This window comes from Lepisosteus oculatus, chromosome 2, assembly GCF_040954835.1.
Source record: "Lepisosteus oculatus isolate fLepOcu1 chromosome 2, fLepOcu1.hap2, whole genome shotgun sequence".
Classification (NCBI taxonomy): Eukaryota; Metazoa; Chordata; class Actinopteri; order Semionotiformes; family Lepisosteidae; genus Lepisosteus; species Lepisosteus oculatus.
Genome location: NC_090697.1, coordinates 16,482,718 through 16,504,813, shown reverse-complemented (window position 1 = coordinate 16,504,813; position 22,096 = coordinate 16,482,718). Strand labels below are relative to the sequence as shown.

Below are 22,096 nucleotides of genomic sequence, written 5' to 3'. Positions count from 1 at the left end.
TGTATATGAAATTAAGCCACCATATGCATATACTGTATGATGTACAATGAGTATCTCAGTCACAGTTCATTTTAAGACAGAAGAACACCTAGCTGGAATGGTATGCTGAAGATATACAGTAATGCTGTCCTGTTCACAAAATAGAAGCAGGTGTTGATGAGTACAGATTGTATTCACAAAGAAGCTGATTAAGCAGAAGTTAATGCGCAGGGAAGGAAAGGGCCGCTGCATACTTCTAAGAATTGTTGAACTGACTATAATTATGAAAGTTCACCAAAGATGAGTTGGCAGTATTGAGGATTCGGTTGTAGGTTTTTATGTGTGTAAAACAATTAATAAATTACAGATTTCGAAGTTGTAGAATACAATTAAACAGTAGAGTAGTGTGACTATATTATACGATAGTGTTTGAAATAATTTTTATATTACTTTTATGGGGAATTGTTTTGCTTTTATTTTGTTATCATTATAGCCATGGTGTGTTGAAACTTCTGCTCAGCTTTTCAAAACTGAAATTCTTTAATCAGCACTTCAGCTTCAAAGGAATTGATATGTGTTAGTGGGCAAGATTTCAAAATAATTTCTCTTGAGGAAATGCTGTGATCACTGCAAAACAATACGGTGCATTTAGAAGGACAAGTAGAAGGAAGACTCTTATTCTTATTCCACAAAGCTGTTCTGGATGTCTTCTCAGTGCATGGTGTGCACTGTAACACAACACTAATTGATGTGAAACAAAGATAGTTGCCCCTTTGAATGCTTGTCAACCATAAAGATTCATACAGCGGGCTACTGATTCCACTTACTGATTCCTTTACACTTACAGATTTTAAAAGATAATCATACTGTTTTAAAATACAGCGATTTGCAAAAGTACCCTTGCACAGTTTACACATTTTGTACCTTTAAAGTTTGAGGTCATGACATGTTAGAAGTAACAATCAGTGTTTGTTATATACCCAATCTACTCCATGCATTGCCAGCAAGAAAAGCAAAGAGACAAAGTAAACTGATAGGTAATATGAAAGAAAAATGGAAAAGTTGTGGTTGCATGTATTTAGACCCTTTCCTCTGGCAAACGAAATTAACTGAGGTGCACAAAATTATTTTAATGAGCCACACAGTTAGTGGCCTCTGTCTGTGAGCAATCGTAGTGGTTTTCATGTTTTCAGAATCAAAGTCCCTTGGTCAGGTTGTGAATTTCAAGTAAAGATCATGAAGACTAAGGAGCTTTCAAAGCAAACCAGGTATAAAGTCATCAAAAAACATACACAAAATATAGAAGTACAGTATCTGAAGATGCAGATAGTATGTGCACAATCTACTCATCACAAAATGAAGGGTGCATAGTACTAACTGGACCCTGCCTAGATCAGGTCAACCCCTACAAACTCATCAACAGGGCAAGGAGGAAAGTGGTGAGGGATCCCATTGTAAGGCCAATTACAGCTTTGAAAGAGCTACAGAGTTCAGTGGCAGAAATGGAAAAAAATGTGTGTCAGTCAGCAATTACCCACTCACTCCACAAAGCTGGTCTATGTAGCAGAGTGGAAAACTCATCTAATTTCCTGCAGAGAGTTTGTAATAAAGCACCTGAGTGATCTTGCAAAAATGTGGCAAAAGGCATTGTGGTCAGATGAGCCCAAATTGGGCCTTTTTGGTCTAAATTAATGCCAAATGTTACATTTGGCACAGACCCCACAAAGTAACATATTATCATGCTATGAGGATGATTCTGCTTAACAGGGACTAAGACTTGTTAGGATTGAAGGAAAAGTGGTCAGGGCAATGTACAAGCAAATACTAGCTGACAATCGGTTTTAGTCTGCCTAAGACATAAAATGGGGCAAACATTCCCCTTTCAGCAGGACTCAGAGCATGTGGCCAAATCTGCACTGGAGTGGCTTATGAATAAGAAAGTGGAAGTTCTTGAGTGGCTCAGTCAAAGTCGTATTCTGAATACTATTGAGAATTGAAGGGAAAAAAACTGCGGCCTGTAAGCGATCCCCAAGCAACGTGAGAGAACTTGAACAAATCTGCCAGTAATAATTGTCACAAATTCCTCCAAGCTGGTGTGGGTGTAGAGACCCACAGTGCCATGGAATTGAGAATGACTGAATACACAAGACTTTGGTTCAATGCTTTGATGATAGAACGGCACCTCCTATTATCCTATCATCACCTAGTTTCTATATACTGTAACTGTACCCTGTCAACATACTGGGGCAGTGTAAATTCTGGTCCCGGGGAAATAGTGCCACCTACTGGTGCTCCTGCGCCACCTATGACAACAGCCTGAGAGATTTTTCCCATCAGACATTAGGAACTTGCATTTTTTCCACTGATGGCTGTTTTACATCTTACAACATTAAAGCATGGACTATTCTACTTTTTCATTTAGTCCTACTTATTATGTAGTAAAACTGTCTGAATGCTTAAGAATGATTAATTTGGGTAAATGAGAACTTTTCTATATGTTTTAGCCTATAGATTGTCTGGAACCTACAACAGCAGGCTTGGAGATCTTTGCATCAAATGGTTCCTAGTTAGTAAATATCTTTCTATACTATGTCTATATTTTTTGTGATTTTTGCACCTCTCTTGTGTGATCAAGTATGAAACTTGATACAGCAACAAGTGCAAAGATTTTAGAAAACAATTGACAACTCTTTTCCATTGAATGCAGAATTGCTATAAATGTCTGTTTTGTGGTATATAATATTCTGGTAAGATATGGTAAAGCCTAAACTTGAATTTTGCATAAAGTAATTTTCTTATCAATCATCAAGAGCTTTTCTATGTAAGGTAGGTTTAATTTATAAGAGAAGCAAGATAATTTGTGCCTTTTTATGCACTGAAACTTTTTTTTTTTCCAGTGGAGCAATAGATACACTTTAAAAAGTATTCTTTTTTCATATCTGCTGCATATTCTGCATTCAGTTTGAGTGACTATTTTTTTTTTAGAATTTCAGCTGTTGACACACTGTCTTGTAGTTTCTCAAAGTGGATTTCTAAAAGTTGATTGAAGGTCTTATTTACAGTCAGTAAAGCCTGAACTGAACAATTTTGACCATCATGGCTTAGTGAAATGCAGCCAGGAGCAAGGCAGATGTCGCTTGCTTCAGTACCGACAGTTGGCCATTGCGCAGCTCTGAAACGTGAGCTAAAAGAGATGACACCTTTTGAGTGAGAGTTAGATCATCTGGTAATGGTGTGCTGTAACAGTAACGCCCTTTCAACATTGTGAAACACCACTTGTAGAAAAGGGGAGAGGCCCTGTGTTTACACTGTAAACTCTCTGATACACCCCTCCTAGTTTGAAAAACGACTCCATTTCTTTGTCAGTCCGCAGGGGCCAGCTCTGTCTGAACTGCAAAGAATGTTAGCGTCTGCTGAGCCAGTCACTGACATGTAGGTTACAGGCTACACACAATTCAGAAAATGCTGCAGGACAACGTACAGTAATCCCATGAGTGACATGCAAAATACCAGCGTGAGGCGATGGTTTGAAAGCAGGAGTTTATTTATTATTCTGTCACTTTAGCTTGTCAGAAGACTTTATTAAACATTCTGTACACCAGATTTTCACTGCGACTGCTTTCTGCAATATTTTATTTAAACTAAGTATCAGTATAAATCGCTTCATTAGAATAAATATAAACAAGCTATGTATTTACATTTGCTGTTCAGAGGCTTATCTGTGTATCTAGTATATTTGTGCATATCTGTTCCACAGTGTTTTTTGTTTCAACACATTTTGTCTTCTGTGGATACATTTCATCTCAAGTCAGAATAAATTTATCATACATCATTTCTAAGCCATGTGCAGTGTCAGAGACCTTTCCCATAACACACCTGTACTTGCAGTACAAGTCCTGAATTAATAAAAGCTAAAAGTTGTAATATAATTTAACCTTAATTCCATATATTTAGAGTGCATCATTTTATACTGTATATACCCATGTGCTAGCCATCCATTTACAAAACGTAATTGATTTGATTAAGAACAGTCATTGAGTCTAAAGCTGTTTGTTTTACTTTAAGATGGTTTGTCCTTTGAGATATTACAGTGTGCATGTGCTTCACTGAAACAAAGGACTCCATTTGGCGACAGGCACAGAAACTGGGTAGATATCTGAGGGCCTGCTGTGTCTGTGAAGTCATAGTGAAAGGAGTGAGTACAGTAAGTGGAAACTGTCAGAAACCACATAGGCATCTAACACCGTCAACTGCACTTATCATTTTGATGCACAGTCTTAATTGAACATCACAAATAAGAACAAGTGGTAGTGTGAAAGAGGGGGAAAACTGTCTATGTAGTCTACTTTAGTGTTCTTACTTCTAACTTTATCACTCTGATAGTTTGTCACCTTTCAAAATACAGTAATGTTTTATGAGATATACTCTAAATATACTTGTATACTATGTAGTTCTACAAATTATATTTAAATGCAGTAGAGAAAATCTCCTGGGCAGCTTCCTATTTAACCTGCAGGACTATCATAAAGATTTGATGACTATACCTTCCCTTAGTGAAACTAGTGTTCATCATAAGTTGAGTATTATTACAAATGTAAAGTCTCGTAGCCACTGTTATTTACGTGCTTCCAAAATGTACCTTTATCTCGTTTGTCAAGGTCGATAAATTAGTAATTGAATTTTTTGCCATAATAGTGATTCATGCTACTCAGTACTGACTGGATCATTTCACAGGTCTAAAAAAATGTGGCCGAAAAGAGGATGGCACCTTTCTAGTCTTGTGCACTATTACTAACACGCTGCATTAACACCAGAGTCATCGTGTCAAAGCCATCGCCTCGCCAGTCTTCAGCCAGGAAGCCTGGTTAGCCTGTGCAAACCCAAACCATAGTAAATCCAGTGTCGGGGAGGCCTTCATCTAGACTGAGAGACCAACGGTCAAAAACACTAATCCAGAAATCTTCATCCTGGTCAAACGATGCAGACGAATGTTGCTGGCACGCGTGTGCACATAACGATCCCAAATGAGAGGAGGCCATTTGTCCCATCTAGCCTGTTTAGTGGTTAGCGGCTAATTGATCCAAGGATCTTATGCAGCTGTATCTTAAAAGAAACCAGGTTTCAACAACATGACTGGGTAGCGTTTTCCATACTACCAAAACCCTTTCCTCATTTAGGTTTATTTTTGAGTGTCTCTAGTACTGGACAATCATAAGCCACTTGTATTCCAATACTATTTAATAAAGAACTGTCCGCCTCCACTGCTTGAGGTATGTAGTTGGTTTCTTCCTCAGTGAACACCTGACTGAAAATATGAATTCAATACATCAGCCATTTTTCTTTAATTGCCTAGATATTTACATTGTATTGTATCCCTCTCAGTTTCTCTAATATCCTTTTTACCTATACTTGCAGTTCATTGTATGTCTTTTATTTAACTGGATCCTGTTGTTTTTAATCATTTTCTAAAGTGTCCGAAGCATAGATGAAATGTGTGGCAAGCAACCTAGGGTGTGAGATATACAGTAATAGTGATTTTGCAAACAATGTGTGTGTGTGTTGTGGATAACTGAATTTTTCACCTCCATGAGAAAGTAGCATGTGAGAAGACAAACTGACAGAAAGTGCAACTACATTATATCTCCGGTAATGCAGTTTATGGTACATTGTATTCCGGAAAGACATGTTAAAGCCTAAACTTGGGTTTCTGCCCATATTCACCTTTTTCTTCAGTTTCTGCACTATCCTTAGGAAGTTGACCTGCGAGTATTTGTTAATTATGGTATCGGTGCATTTTGACTAAACCTTTAATACTTCATTTGGAGAGAGTGGACAACAGATTTTGGTCCAAGCTGGCTGCATTCCTACTACACTTGGGTGATCATATTCCTATTGCAATATGGATGAAAACTTGACAGGGGAGTAATGTACAGTGTCTTATACATACATTTCTGTGAGAGACTCGTGTACTTCCAGCGTTGATTACTAACAGAGTGATGTGTTTGAGAAATAGGAGAAAAGAAAAGTAAAAGTATCTTTCTGTTGCAATTTCTTTCGAGAAGATTGATGTTTTTGCTGCTAAAGTCAGTAGTTTATGCTGAGTGCTCCCGGAGAGTGAAGGACCTAATAGTAAGAAACGTAAAGTTAAAGGTAGTTTCACAACACAAAACACAATGTTTCACTACCTTTTGTGTTTGAATACTATTTATTTGCTATTTTTTATTTATAGCACAGTTTTTAGATATTATGCCTAAACCACTGTCCTATTTTAGAAACTCAGAAGTCATTCAACTTGTAAAGGAAGCTATACTTTATTGTTGGAAGTATCTTGATAGGCGTATAAAGACTCAGGTGTCCATTGAATTAAACAGAAACAATAGAGCACTTCCACAAAAGTTTGATGAATGTGAAAAAAGGGGGGAACAATCAAGCCACCTCTGCAGTTAAAAGCCTATAGTACATTTCATTTATTATTTTAGTTGAATACAGTAAGAGAATCCTATCGTATCCCTTACCAAATAAGGACAAGTGCAGACACGTGCAAAAAACAGTACAGACAGAAAATGACAGTTCAGAGGTGGTGACGGAGCATATCAATCAAGACTCTTTGGCTAAACTAAATTATTTCTGTTTGTCACTTCTTTTGAAATGCACAGTAAGAGCTGCCAGCAAAACCAGGCATGTATCTTGGCAGGTTTGTTTCACACCTCTGTGCTGCTTTTCTACTTTTTTGTTCCTGCCACATTGTCAGCTGAAAGGTAGCTGTAACTTTTCACTGTCTTCTATAGAATTTAGCCATAATTATTCTCAATTTGCACCCCAATTTGAAAACAAATAATTGCTGATCAGTGATGTTTCTTTCTGATTACTCTTCCACATTGACCTTTTGAACACCGTGTAGATGTGGTCAGCACGTAGAGAGTTATTAGTTAGGTTACAGGAGTAGCAGGTGACCAGTGTACTGTACCCTTTGTTATCGGTAACCAGCATGATCCCAGGAGCAGAAGGACCAGTTTAGCACCACTTCATAATCGTACAGTCACAGATCCCAGTAAGTATCAGCACCCCCATCCCCAACAGTGTTATTCACGTATACATGATGTGTAATATATGAGTTGTTAAACTAAACTTAACTTAAACTTGATCTCCTTAAGTTTATTGAAAACCCGTTCTTTTTCTGCAGTTCCATAGATTAGAATATAGGAAAGGATTCAAGTAAGAGGCAGCCAGAGGATATAAAAGAACAAAAATGGGATACTGTATGTGAATAGGGGTTGCCATGCTGAGGGATTTACTGAAGTGACGTCACTCCCCCCTGAAATCTAGACAGTGCAAAACTGTGCTGTGCCCTATATACAGATGAAATGTAATGTGGGATCCAAAGGACATTGCTACAGTACATGCCTAATGTGCATTAAGTATTTGAGTGTTTAAATTAAAAGGAAAGCAATATATAAAAAATTTGGAATGGAAAGTATATTAAAGTATAACAGAGGAATGCTAGAACAAACAGTGTTTATAAGAGGAAAGTGATCAGCGTCATGTAGAATTACCATGGAGTCGTGCAGTAGAACAAAGACTGTATTTGACCCATGGCTCATCATGCCAGAGTATCTTCTGGCTTTTGTGGTCTTAAGATTGTTTCATGACTACCCCTCTAATAGGAAGCTGAGCTATTGCTGAAGATAGGATGTGTAATCTTTAATTAAAATTACCACAACATTCAAGCATTGCATTACAAAATTGTAATTGTTAGAAGTATTTTTATCTTTTAAACAATCCTATTTTTTCATTTTGTAACAAACTGTTTTACGTTAATTTGTATTGGTTTACAACAGGTGGTTTCAGTGACACTAATAAAAAAGGCAGACATCAAATATTGTATCCTCAGTGATATAACAAAGACAACAGATCTCACTCTTCATTCAAACCATTTAGTTTTAGGATTTATAATTTACAGATCTTTCCACTTTTTTTTCTTCACTATGACATCTTCAAGGTGGTTTGAAGAACAGGATACTAATATTGTGAAATATTGTGTCCCATTTCAACAAAAAGAAGCTGCTTACTGAAACTTTAAGTTGTCTCCTGAAACTGTTTTATACATACAACTACATTAAGAATTACATAAGACAATCCACATGGATTTTAGATTATTTTAATTACTTTTTTGTGGAACAGATAATAACGTCCTTAGGTTAGAAGTAAAATATCATTATTGGATAAATAAAACATGATGTATTATAAATATTATTGCATTGAGCACAGTTTCTGCAGCTGTAGTTATCTGATACTGTAGGTGATGGAGGAAAAGGGAAAGTTAATTTGTAATCCGTCAAAAGCACTGACATGACCACCTGCATATCTATAAAATGTTTATAATATGTTTGTGGCGCATTTTTAAAACCTTGAAAAATTTGGAATTACTTTGGAGAATGTGGAAGTGTTGTTTAGAAATAATTAAATGAGATGCATCAGAAAAAGTGATCTGTCTTTGAACAGTCTAGGTTTCTCTGTTTAATCTTCTTAGAGATAACATCAAGACTCCTTAGCTAAAGAGGCATCCTTTCTTGGATAGCATGGGTAATGTACAGCACATTTAAGAATTATAACTAAATGGTTGGACTGAGCTGTGCATCACGCTGCCTTCTGTCCACAGAGTGGAAGTGAAAAGCTCTGTGAAGCTGCAGTTAAGTATGGAATGAATATAACTTGGGGATATCGTGGCTTTCGAGATTAACCACAAGTAGGTGTGTGGTGCTGCTGTGTAAGAAACTTCTACCGCATGGAAGAAACTGCAGTACTGGTTTATTGGTGTGGTTTGTGAAGAAATTTTATGATTGATTTCTACAGCCTTGTTGAAGACCACACCGAAATGGCAGCCCACCAGTTTTTGCTCCAGCAGTGCGTTAACTGAGTCAACTTTGTTGGCTCAGATGAGGGTGAATGAAACACACACCAGTCTCAGTCACCCCCTAAATGTTTTCTTACGTGTAATTAACAAACACCTTAGAAAGGCAACTGAAAACAGTTGAACTTGGCTTTCTATAGTGTTCATCCCCCAACGCAGCATTTTTTTTTCAAATTCTGAAATAAGCTATAAAACCAGGGCTATCTGGTCACCAACAAATTAATTATGGTGGAACAATATTTCCACCAGGGAGTAAAGGGTAAGTGGTCTTGAGGTTAGAATTCCGCACTGTCCCCATCACGGCCTGGATTTATTTCCCAGTCTGGGAACAAGGCAATCTCTGTTTTGGGAAACACTGAGCTTGAAGAGGCTGCTTTTGAACAAGATTTATATATTCATTTTAACACTTTGATCACTTACCTCTTCTAAACTATGTGAGGAAGCAATTAAAAAGTCAAACCAGTGTTAGGATACGTAATGATAAAAGTGGAGAATTTACTTGGGGTGCAATGTTAAAATTGTACAATAAGACCGCATTTAGAATATTATGTACAGTTCTATTCACCATGTTATGAAAAAGAGATCTGCTGCTCTGGAATCATTTTTGTGAAGAGGAACCAGGTACATTTCAGCGATTAATGTATGAAGAACCAAAACATTCTCGAACTGAGAAAATTATGAGGGAGGGGACCTGATCCAAGTATTCACAAGCATTGATTCTGTCAATCAATTAGTCAATGACAGTGTCAGCCCAGTAGACGTCTTCAGAAATTGAAACACAAACCAGAGGTCACAAGTAGAAACTAAGTGCATAAAGTGCATAAACAAGGAGGCACTTCTTTTGGCAGGGGCTTGAGCATGGAACAAACTATCCAGCCATGTTACTGAAGCTGATATCCTGATTTATTTCAAGAAAAAGCTGAATGAAATTGCCTACTCGGCTTAAATGGGCTGGCTGGGCTGTATTGCCTCCTGTCACGTGTAGCCTTTTTTATGTTCTTGTCTTCCCAATAGTGGGTGCAAAGGTGGCAGACTACAGTTATAAACAGGTTACTGGATGTTCCCTCCTTTAACATGACGGTTCCTGAAAGGGATGCTGATTTCAACCATGTAGCTCATCGTAGCAGTATTGTTCACTCATTTTCCTATGGAGGGCCAGTGTTAAGGCTTTAGTGAACATCTGCATAGCACATCCTGCACTTAGTACTTAGACGCTTCTAGGGATTTAAATGAGCTAGATCTTCTTGGCAATCTTAATTAACTGATCACAATTGAAGTCTAAAATAAGAGTAGAGTTAGTGCTAAATGTAAAGCAAAAGTGAAATACTTTTGGGATGAGAACTACAGCTATTACTATTCTTTTGCAGAAGTAACAGAGTCAGAAGTACTGTAGTCATTTTAGTCATTATGGGTGTACGTGACCTTAGGTGGTCTAGTGTAAAACTTTGTTTAAAACTCATTCGATCACTTAAAACAGGAAGGAATCATTTGAAACTGTGAGTAAATATTTCCTGCCTCTACCTTGAGTTGGGACAGTTGGGAAAGCCTTTTAGGACAACCTGAAAAATGTAAAACTGTCCAAAACGTGACTGTAATTTCAGTTGCTTTTTAGGCATAGTATTTCCAAGTGTGGTTTGTGCTCATACTATAATGATTAGGGCACCAATTAACTCACAGATTAATGGAAATAATGTGCTATCCTGTAATAAACCTTGTCTCTTGAATTTACTCATGAGTTTTTCAGGGCCTTAGATATATTGTTACTGGTTCTACAGTGATTCTTAATTGACATTTAACCAGTTCACTGGAATAAGTTGAAAGAAAGCACTGTAGTATAGCTTTTGTTCTTGTCAACTAGGACTGTTTGGCAGGAATTCCAAATCACTAGTTCTATTTAAAAATATGAGTTCACAAAACCCTACACCAAGTGGTTCTGTGAAACAAATTTCCAAATCATGTTGTGGTTGTTAAAACATTCGAGTGTCTTTACTTGTTCAAAATCAAGAGAATCCCAAAGTTTCCAGAAAGCAGTTTTCCAGCTCCCCAATAAATCAGTCTACATACAGCTGTAAATAAGCATGAATCTGTATAATGGAATTTGTGACAAATACTATATAGAAACCTGCAAAGATGCTCAGGAAAACCTAAAATACTTAATGTCTCATGAACACATAAAGCTTATTCATATTATTGCACTACATATGCAGACACTGACTAGGACAACTGCAACTAGGCCGCTTTCTGAAACTGTTGTGTTTACACGGAAAGTATTCTGTTACCTTTCGAAGTGGCGGGTACTCCTGTGGTGTCACAGCTCTGGAGGCGGGGGTAGGTATAGACGTTGCAGAACAGTCACGTAAAAGTGCTGACTTATTGCTGTGGAGGTGGTGTGAGGTCAGTCTGGGTCAGAGGTACTACTAGCAATGCCTTTGCATTAAACCACATTTATCCACCCTCCATCTTTCTTGGTAAAGATAAAGATGTCTGGCAGATGTGTTGAATTACTGCCTGTTTATAGGTTGTAACCTGTAGACCTGTGTTTTGTTGCCTGTAACAATGCAAAGCAGGTAATTTGAGTCATTTCCTGTACTTGCAGGGAAGTCCTGACACACAAGTACTCAGTGCTCATTCTGCTGTGTTCAGAGAAGCCATGGCGTGAAAATAGCCAACATGCTTCACTTCCCCAAACTGTGCGGCACATGCCCTGTGAGATGCCAACATTCTTAAATATTGCTCTGATGGTCAGTTGCCTGATTGCATGAACATCCTGATCATGCATCATCAACCACAGCAATTCATCCATTTCAGCATCTTGCAAAACGCTGAAGTGTTCGGGCCCATGGGTTTCGATGACTGGTTTCTGAGTTTAACACAAAATTTCTATTGAAGGCTTTACGCTATGCCGTTGTCATGGCCAGTTGTCCTTATGAGATGACTGTGACCATGCAATACTGTTGGCATTGTGGGTCTAACTGTGTGGAAGGAAGCACGTGACAGCAGCCTTATCAGTTTGTAACCTGATCTCGTCAGATCCCATTTAATCCTGGAAAGCTCTAGTGAAAACCAGGCAGATGGTGATGGACTAATAGGTAGCACTCTTTTCATTGGACCAGAATTACCAAACCAGTACCTCAGAATGGTGAATGGAGCCACAAAGGTATAGGAAGTGCTCTCCTTTGGATGACACATTAAACTAAGGTCCTGACTACTTGGTCATTAAAAACCTCATGACACTGTTGGACAGAGATATTACCGTGGTGTGCTGTAATAATGTACACTTATATAGCACTTTTCTGGACACTCCACTCAAAGCGCTTTACAGGTAATGGGGACTCCCCTCCACCACCACCAGTGTGCAGCCCCACCTGGATGATGCGGCGGCAGCCATAGTGCGCCAGTACACCCACCACACACCAGCTATCAGTGGGGAGGAGAACAGAGTAATGAAGCCAATTCACAGATGGGGATTATTAGGAGGCCATGATTGGTAAAGTCCAGGGGAAAACGTGGCAAGGACGCCAGAGTAACACCCCTACTCTTTTTGAGAAACACACTTGGATTTTTAATTACCTTGGTTTAACATCTCATCTGAAGGATGGCACCTTTTTTACAGTATAGTGTCCCCATTACTATACTGGGGCATAAGGACCAACATGGCCCGCAGGGTGAGCACCCCCTAGTGGCCACACTAACACCGCTTCCAGCAACAGCCTTAGCTTTCCCAGGAGGTCTCCCATCCAGGTACTGACCAGGCTCACACCAGCTGAGCTTCAGAGGGCTGTCAGTTGTGAGGTGCAGAGTGATATAGCTGCCGGCCATATGAAACTCTGTGACATCCACAGTGCCCCACTTAGTTCAACTGGTAGAGTGATTTCTCACTTCTTCACCTGATTTCATGTTTAGCAAGCCTGTCAGCACATAATGGCAACTGTAAATCCCCTAGCGTGGTGCATGAAGTGGATCTCCTATATGTAGATCACTCTGGAATGAAACATGCTGTAGAAATGCAAGCAGTTATAATGTATTTAGATTGCAGAACATGTTTAGTCTATACTTGTAGCTGATCTGCATTGGTACAAGTGTTGTAGAGCTTGGCCAAGGTGACTAACAATAGACAATCACAAAATTTGGTGGTATAATTGGATTAATCTGCAGTAGTCCTCACTATGAAACAGGAATAGACATTTCTGAAATTCTTCTTCTGTCTGGAGAATTTCCTCATAAGTACTGTAGGCTTTTTTTGATCAGATGCATTAGCTTTCAGTTTTGATAATAAATTCAAATTAAAATAATAATTTTATTATTATTTTAACAATAACAACAATGCTTGAACCGTCAAAGAAGTTAACGATTTTCCTGAGCTCAGCCAACTGTTTTTTAATAATAGTATGAAATAATTAACCTGCATATACCATGAGCTTCCAATATCCAAAAAGTTTATTTTTTCTGGAAAACGACTTCAGTATTTATAGTACTAGCAGAAGAGATTTTGGCTTTCCTTTAAGTATTTGGCAAAACATTAAATTACACATAAAGATGATCTCTTGTTACTTTACACAAAATTGCTGCTCTTTTTATTGCAAAATGCCAAAGCGTAGGTTTTAAAAAATATTTTAAGGTTGGAGATCTTTGGAGGTGTGCTTGCAGTTACTATTGGTTAAAACAACATTCACACCTTGCTAATAAACCTGAAAGCAATAGAATATCAACCCCGGGAAACACTTGTCATTCTTTGTGCATCATTTACCAGAAGAGCTAATAAGGTCTTTCATGATGCTGTATTGCATCTCAGCCAATCAGTGGTTTTTCAGTGTTACCACAAGCACACAGGTCACATACTGATCACAAGAGCAGGATAAGAGAATCCTCTAAGACGCATCTCTTATCTGTACCCATGGAGACCCCACACATAAATCTAAATAAGAGTTAGAAATGCTGCAAAAAATAATAATAAATATATTCTACTTATATTTATTCACAATATAGAGACTGAAGGAGTTTGGTCTGTTTGTCTTTCTTAATTATATCTGACTTTTAAATATACATTGTTGGGTGTACTGTATAGCTTGTATAAGTCCAATTTGGCTGTATATTTCTTTAATTTTCACCAGTGTTTTCCACACAGAACAAAATGCATTGTCCTTATTTTATTTTTTATTTTCATTGTCATGGTTGTAATCATAACAGGAAGTGATTTTTATCACTTCAGATTTTAGTACAGCAAAAGGCTTCAAAGGACACTGGACATAAAGGACATAACTCCCTATGTCTCTTCTTACTTACAGTTATACTGATAGAAATTGAATTGGTCTGGCTTTTTCATTTTGAAGGGGAACAGATTGACATGCTGGTAAATGTTCACGCTGAGTGTACAAGCCTTCTGACTCATTGCTGAGACTGTTCAAGATCACCGAAAGTTTAACTTCCATGTGGAAAAGCTCTGCGTTGTGTTGTAAGTGAGAATTTAGTAATGACCATTTCAAAATGGTGTCTTTTTTATTTAAAGGAAGTGTTAAATGCTCTGTGGGGGAAGGGGGAGCCAAAAACAGACAGGAAACTATTTTAATGCTGTCTCTGTCTTTTATTATACCAATCTGAAACCAGTTAAAGAAGTGACACTGCATTAGTGGAGATTGTGCTCTCTGCACTCACCCTTACAGTACCTCATCTGCCAGTGAGATCAGATTATAGGTGATGTGAAATCACTCCCTGTTAACTCCTGTGAACCTGACAGAGACTTGTGCATAACGAAGTGTGGACTTCAGATGGAGTGAGACGTCGTAAACAATAAAAGTTTAGTGAAGTGAAGACTAAAACAACTAGAAAAAAATCCTTGTGCTGTTGCTGTTCTTTTTGATTTTTTAACTGAAATTTTGGATGGTTCAAAACAACAAAAAAATCTTTTTTAAGAATGCACTTCACCTTAAATTTAGCAGATACATTTTTTGAATTGTTTGCTGTTTATAGAATTTGATATCGTTTTTTAATCATTTAGTCGAAAACGTAATGATTAGTAATAATTGGCCTTCATTATTTGACGCCTGGTTGAAGTGAATGCCTCTTGGTAACTAATGCCACAGATAAAACCTAAAAGATAATGTTGTTTTTTTTAATCAGTGGGAGCTAATGTTAAATGTAAGTGTATATTTTAGGCCTAGAAAGGGTTACGAACAAGAATGCAACTAGGCCACTAGTTCAATTGGTTTACCAGTAACTTGATTTTCTACCAACTTCACAAAGCAAGTGTTTTCAAAGTCCCAGCCAGTAAGTTTCTCCTGCACTATAGTTTGTTCTATGCATCCTTAACTGTTACTTATGGATTACTTCCTCCATCCTGCAAAAAAAATATTACTATGATTTGTAAACCCCATCTCTTCAGTCTTTGACATGTATTTGTGCTCTTTTATGATTTTATGAAAAAGAATTTGTAAATTACTCTGAAAATACTGATGAGTTAGTACTAAGATAACTAAGCCACCCTCTATTAAAATTTCTATACTTTGCTTTTAAGCAGCTTTTACAAAGGAGCACAAGATTTCTGCTATTCTTTGCAAAGCTGAATATATTAGTCAAATTTAACCATTCTGTGGAAATCACAATTATTCAACTTAGTTTAAACTCAGTCACAGTTTCCATCCAGACAGCTTAGTGTTTTAGTTGCTCCCACAGCAGTAGCAGTTAAAATGCTATCTCATCAGTTTGTCTTGTAGATTAACATTCAGCCCAGCCAATCACAGGGCCTGACTTACTGTGCTGTGTAAAGGTTCTCTTTGTCACCATTCAGACAGGGCTCTTTGTCTAGGGCCATTATCTCAGTGACCTCAACCTTGTCTGGGTTAATTTATTATTGTTTGTTTTTTTCTTTCTTTTCAAAAATTGCCTACACCTTCTCGTTGGGAATAGGCAGCAGGCCAGGGAATGCAATGAAAACCTGAAGCATACGACATTTTCAAAACAGCCAGCCGAGATGAATGGACCTGAATGAAGGGCATTTACTTGCTGCCTCACATTGGATTCTGGGTACAGTTTCAGCTTAGGCCGCCTACTGTGTGGAGTTTACATGTTTTCACCATATTTGTGCCTCTGGCACTCTGGTTTTCTAAAACAAATCCCAAAATACGCCTAGATTAATTGGTGTCTGTTAATTGTCCTCTGTTTGCGCCTGTATGTGTGCCTATTGTCTGACAGATGAGGATCCCGTTCACTGCAACCTGGTATTGGACTAGACATTTATTAAAAATAGATGGAACTGAATGTATTATTTAATAAAATACAAGCTAGTAATTGCTGTGGTGTCAAATATAACAGGTCTAAAATCGATACTCTTCACTGGCTATATGTATTATATTTACTATTTACTATTTGTAAAACAGGAATAAGAAAAAAAGGACAGAAGAAATATAGATTAGCCAAATAAATGAACCGAAAATGTTGAAAGCTAATAAGCAGTACATGATCTAGCGTATTTACTGTATCTCAAACCTTGTGTCTGCTGATCCAGTTCTATACAACATGCAAGTTATACTTTAATTGACAACAGATGAAGATATTATTCATAACAATTGATCAATACAAGTACAGAATGCTGGAGAGGGTAGTATTCTTCACCGTAATCAATATGTTCACTTATCATTACATCCTTGAACAGAAAATGTTTCCATAGGTTTGTCTGCCATCACATTTATAGAACAGTGCCCTCATTATGTCACTGATGCATTGAGAGTCACTTGTGCCTGTTTGCTGGTACAAGAGACATGAGTAATGCAAGGATCAAAGTAAAGGAAAGTATTAATACTGTCTTCAGTTTCTCTGTGTTGTTTCCAACCTAATTACTACAGTAAGACAAACAAATGTTAGGAGAAATCAACATGTTTAATATACAAGTACCCACAAATACACCCACACACTTCTCCTCAGCTGGTTTCCAACTAAAATGAGAATACAATGGGCTGTCATTATTTATAGACAACGACCTTAAAAATGTACAGTATTTACAAGTTGTATGTTATTCAAGAGGAAATGGACATCTGCCAGTGAACACAGAACCTAGCAGTCTTTCCGCTGTGCTGTAAAGAGAGCTGTATTGCTGCTGGTCCTTGTAAAAAGCTGTTCTGCCAGGGAGGCAGATTCTTAGAATTCTCCAGGAAAGATTTCCAGTTCATGGCCCATCGAAAACTGTTCAGTGCCTTTTAACTTGTCAAACACATAACTTTGCAAAACAGATTCTATGAATACTAAATTACATATAATCAATCAAGCGTAACCTTACTTATCCTACAATATCCATTTATTCTTCCAGTGATAATCTACAAGATAAACTGATGAGATAGCATTTGAACTGGTACTGTGGGAGCAACAGCAGACTTTCACCTACAACAACTAAAACACCATTCCACAGAATGGACAAAAATTTGAGAAATACGTTGAGCTTTGCAAACGCATAGCAGAAATCTTATGATCCTTCATAAAAGCTGCTTAAAAGCAAAGTATAGCAATTTTAATAGAGGGTGGCTTATCTTAGTACTTACATTTTCTAATTGCTTCATCCAATTCAGGATCACTGAAGAGCTGCAGCCTATCTGAGCAAGCAATGGTGGGATGACACAATAAAAAAAAGATTTTTGTTCTGGGACTATTTAAGAAGATTTTTTTTCCCCTGAATTTGACACTCTGTTAATCCTAGAAATGGCTGCTTTTCTGTTTTAACTGTCCTGCACTTTAATAACTGAACACTTTAAAATCTTAATTTGAATCATATTCTGTTAGCGAGTCTCTCATGTTGCTCCTGCTTTGACACTTTGATGTTGAATGCACCATTCCATGAAACAAAAACTCCCCCCCAGAAACTGAAATGAATGTGATTCTGAAATTGAATACATGAGGCTCACGAAGATGTAAAACAATACTTTGCAGGCTTGAAGGTCTTAGTGGGTGTCCAACCACCTGAAAAGAAACAAAGACAGATTTCCCTGTGCATGTTTCGATACCTACTGTACATAGTACTCTTTGCAGTTCTTCCACAGAGGCACCAGCTCAGTCAAAGCCAAGCGTGAAGATGCTGTTTTGGACTGATAGGCCTAGTTCTTTAAACACATACAAGCACATCTCTACAACTTATTCAGACTTTTGCTCAATTTCATAGTGAAGCTGATTTTTTTTTTAAAACTAATGAGGAGAATGAGGAGACTGGGATATTGAGAATAGTTTTTTTTGGGGGGAGGCGGATGTTATTCAGACTCTTAAATCCACAGGATTTAGGTAATCAGCATCCAAGCTTATTTGCATTTTTATTTCTTTGGAGACTTTTCAGGAGAATTCAGTTTAACTGCAGTGGTCAGTTACTCAACAAGAACTAAGGTATAACACCACGGAAGCATGGCACGTTTTACACAAGTCTTTCACTCCTGTGGTATAAATAAGAGCTTTTTTCCTGAGCATAATGCCATAATGTTCTTTTAATGATGCACGATGCCAAGGTCTCAGACATCACTCTCTGAGTTCACCATGTTCTGTACGTGATGTTATTTGTCCTAGATTTTAAAGTTTTGCATCTCTTTTTATTTTCTCGGAAATAGAAAATACTGAAAGCCTGGGGTTCAATGACAGTTTTCAAGCATTTTTGAAAGTTGGCAGATTTGTTCATTATTAGATGGTAACTTATTGCTTCCACCGCGTTAGAAAACCGAGAAGACCCAAACATAGATCGTCTGCGAGCTGGTGTTTCCTGAGAGCAGCCCTGGGTCTCCCTCTTCATTCCTTTTAAGGAGCACAGAATAGATACCCAGACTCTTATCTCCAGATCACTCCGGCTACTTGTTCAACCCATGTGACAGGAAGTGATTGACAGTGGCTGCCTGTGGCTTACTCTTTTAGCGCGTCAGTGGTTTTTAGAAACATTGAGGTGTCTGTGTGTGGGGGTGGGTGTTTCAGTAAGTCTGTGTGCATTGTATGTGTGATCGTTTCATTGTTGCCATACTGTAAATAAAATGATAAAGTAGATACATGAGTTTTTTATTAGAAAACGTAAATCTTTCATGGTTTCTTTTTATAAAAAAACATATGTTCTTTGATTTTTTGTCCTCAAAGTTAGAGAAATTCTAAAATGGTATGTTAGTTTAAGTGTCCTAAAATTAAATTAAAACATCAAAATGCATAAACAGTGTTTCAAAACACTACTCATTACTCATTACAGTGTTCCTAAACAATACTCATTGGAAGGGGATGCGGACATGTAACTACATTAGGCCTTTTTAAAATGCAGCAAAAACAGGATCAGAGTCTTAATTGTATATTGTATTAGCTTTCCAGGCTAAAGAGGAGGGAATTTCCTATACATTTTCATTGCTCCCTTTTAAACAGTTAAACATCCTAGCCACAAATTTGGTTATTGATCTGGGACGCAACATTTATGGTTAAAGCTTTAATTAACTGTTAAATATAAGCTTCATGACTCACTTGTTTCAGAATTTTGAGAGTCCTTTAAAGGCTCAGACCCTGGCACAACTGAGAGTGTGTTCCATTGTGTGACAGGCATGGATGCAGTGGAAGTACTGTGAAGAGCCGTTTTACCCCAGTGAAGATGAGGAGTCTGAGCCACCAGCCCCAGCTCTGCATGCTCAACAAGGTGGAACATTTTACACAAAAGTATTTGATTTGCCAACTTCAGATAGTCCCAACTTGAGCTACTGTGTTGAAACACAGAGCTCTTGCTTGCCTATGCTTTATCGCTTTATGTGGTATGAGCATACTTTGTCTTGGCATGATAATTATTGTTAAGAAATTCTTATATAATGCATTTTGCATTTTTACATAGTTTATGCAATCGGACAAATACATAAACTGGGGAAATAAAGCTCAATCTTCTGTATTCATCCCCTAGGCAATGAGAGACACTTTGTCCCAGAGAAGGTCCTGGATCAAGCCTAGCCGAGTGAGTCACTGAAGAGGAGCACAGCCAAGCCTAACACAGGATCAGTGATGACACTCACTGCCACGGTGAGTAGTCCGTCATACTGACAACTTCCTCGGCGATCCGTTTCTCCAAGACATCTGTTGCTGTTCAGTCATTAAAGGTGAAATTTGCTCTCTAAAATTTATGACATAGAAAGTTATGGAAAAAATAATTAGAGCCAGAGGATCATCTTTATGGAAATAAGGTCATAGATATCCAAAATAGGTTTAGATATGTCTTGCTTATCTAAAGATACTCTTATTTCAGAGTCAGAGTCAGAGTCAGAGTTCTTTAAACAAGCAACAACAGTAATGGGTGCACATCGAGTGTATGATAATCGTTTATGGATTTTTAGAGAGCTTTTGAAAAATTGCTCATTAAAGGTTAATTACAGAAAGAAGGCATTTGATGAATGCATCTATTTATGTTGTGGATTGGTTCATTTCTAGAGAGTCTTGGTAAATGTTAATGCTCAAACTGGAGTGATGTAATTATAGGGGTACTACAGCAAATTGTTCTAAGGCCACCACTGTTTCTTATTTCTACTACAGATCTAGATTCTGTTGTAGCTAGTGAACTAAGCAGCAAACAAATTAAAAATTAGATTAAACTGATGACTAGGCAAACACCTGGCAGATGATATTGAATGTAGACAAGTGCAGGGTGTTGTATGTGCATAGTACAAACATAATGTACAGTATATATACTGAGTTTGTAAAGACAGCTGACGAAAAAGATTTACGTATGTGTGAAGGATGAGTGAAAGGAATAAAAACGGAAAACAGCATATTAGGAAATGCAGTTAAATTTATGTCAATGGATATTGTGTTTAAATTGTAAAAAGGTCAAATTGTAAACATTTTAGAAAAAGGTATCATTTAGAAGGTCACTTATGAAGAAGACGTGGTTAAGATGACACATTATATACATTTTCGAGACATTGTGGGAAACAAATAAAAAGGCAAACAAAATGTAAGGCTGTGTACTGTAGTAGTAATAATAATAATAATAATAATAATAATAATAATAATAATAATAATAATAATAATTGCTTACACTTATATAGCGCTTTTCTGGACACTCCAATCAAAGCGCTTTACAGGTAATGGGGATCCCCTCCACCACCACCAATGTGCAGCCCCGCCTGGAGTAATAAACTGTAGTAATTAACAAAGAATTGAACTCAAAGGACACAGTGGCACAGCGGAGAGCACTGCTGCCTCACAGCGCTGTGGCCCTGGGTTCAGTTCCGAGGGTGCTGTCTGTTTGGAGTTTGTACGTTCTCCCTGTGTTTCTGGGAGTTTTCTCCAGGTTCTCTGCTTTCCTTTCGCATTCCGAAAACATACCGCATGTGTGTGTTTGTGTCTGTGTGTGCCCTGCAATGGACCGGTGTCCTATCCAGGATGTATCCTGTCCCTTTCCTTTGCTGGGATAGGTTCTGGCTCCCCCCGATAAAGGACTTAGAAAACAGAGGGATGTGGTGTTATAGTTGTGCAATTTGTTTGTAAGACCTCATTTAGAATACTGTGTACAATCTGGGTCATCAGATCACAAGAACTAAAATGCTGCTCTGTAAGCAGTCCAGAGAAGAGCAACCACATACATTCCAGGGGCTGAGGGAGTGTCCTAAACTGACAGGCTGAAGGAACTGATCCTTTTTAGTTTCAAGAGACTTTGAGGGAACCTGATCCAAGTATTCAAACGCATTGACAAATTCATACAGTGTACTATGTCAGGATACTGTACATAACGACACAGGAACAGGGAACACAAGTGGAAACTATTTGGAAGTACAAACATCCACCGACTTAGAAATATAATTCATGCCATGAAAAGTGATCGTAAGGTGGAAATTTGTCGATTGAAAATATAATTCCCATTACATAACCAAACCCCTGACTGGTTCCCAAGTCCCACAAAAATGTATCTAAATATTTGTTTAGAAAAAATATAGTCATATAAAAAAGAAAAATTACACGTGTATGTGGTAATCATGACCTATTTAGCTATACTTAGAAAAGTCTTTAATTGTCAGCCAATGTGCTTTCATTGTACAATATGAATTGTTATTGTAATATACAGTATAAATATTAGAATTTAAGAATAGTTTTCTTTAATAAAACCATAAATACTAAACATAAAATCATGAAGAAAGGCCTACAAAGCTCTACCTGTATTGTATCCCTTCCCTCTGAACTTTTTTCCACCAACATGTTTCAGCCATTTTAACCTGTCTTTGTGCAATACAGTGGTAC

At 37.6% G+C, this 22,096-nt stretch overlaps 1 protein-coding gene across 5 annotated transcripts in view; it reads left to right on the top strand.

The window, feature by feature from the left end:
- Positions 1 to 22,096, top strand: part of LOC102695247 (transcriptional-regulating factor 1) — a 97,630-nt gene that overhangs the window by 46,797 nt on the left and 28,737 nt on the right. For 4 of the 5 annotated variants that reach the window (XM_069197612.1, XM_069197610.1, XM_015358272.2 and 1 more), the window contains exons 3-4: positions 19,421 to 19,514; positions 19,770 to 19,885. The gene's annotated coding sequence lies outside the window, so the exon portion shown is untranslated. Of the gene's footprint in view, positions 1 to 15,793; positions 15,911 to 19,420; positions 19,515 to 19,769; positions 19,886 to 22,096 lie in introns of all 5 variants that reach the window. The other variant, XM_015358264.2, reaches the window with a different exon arrangement.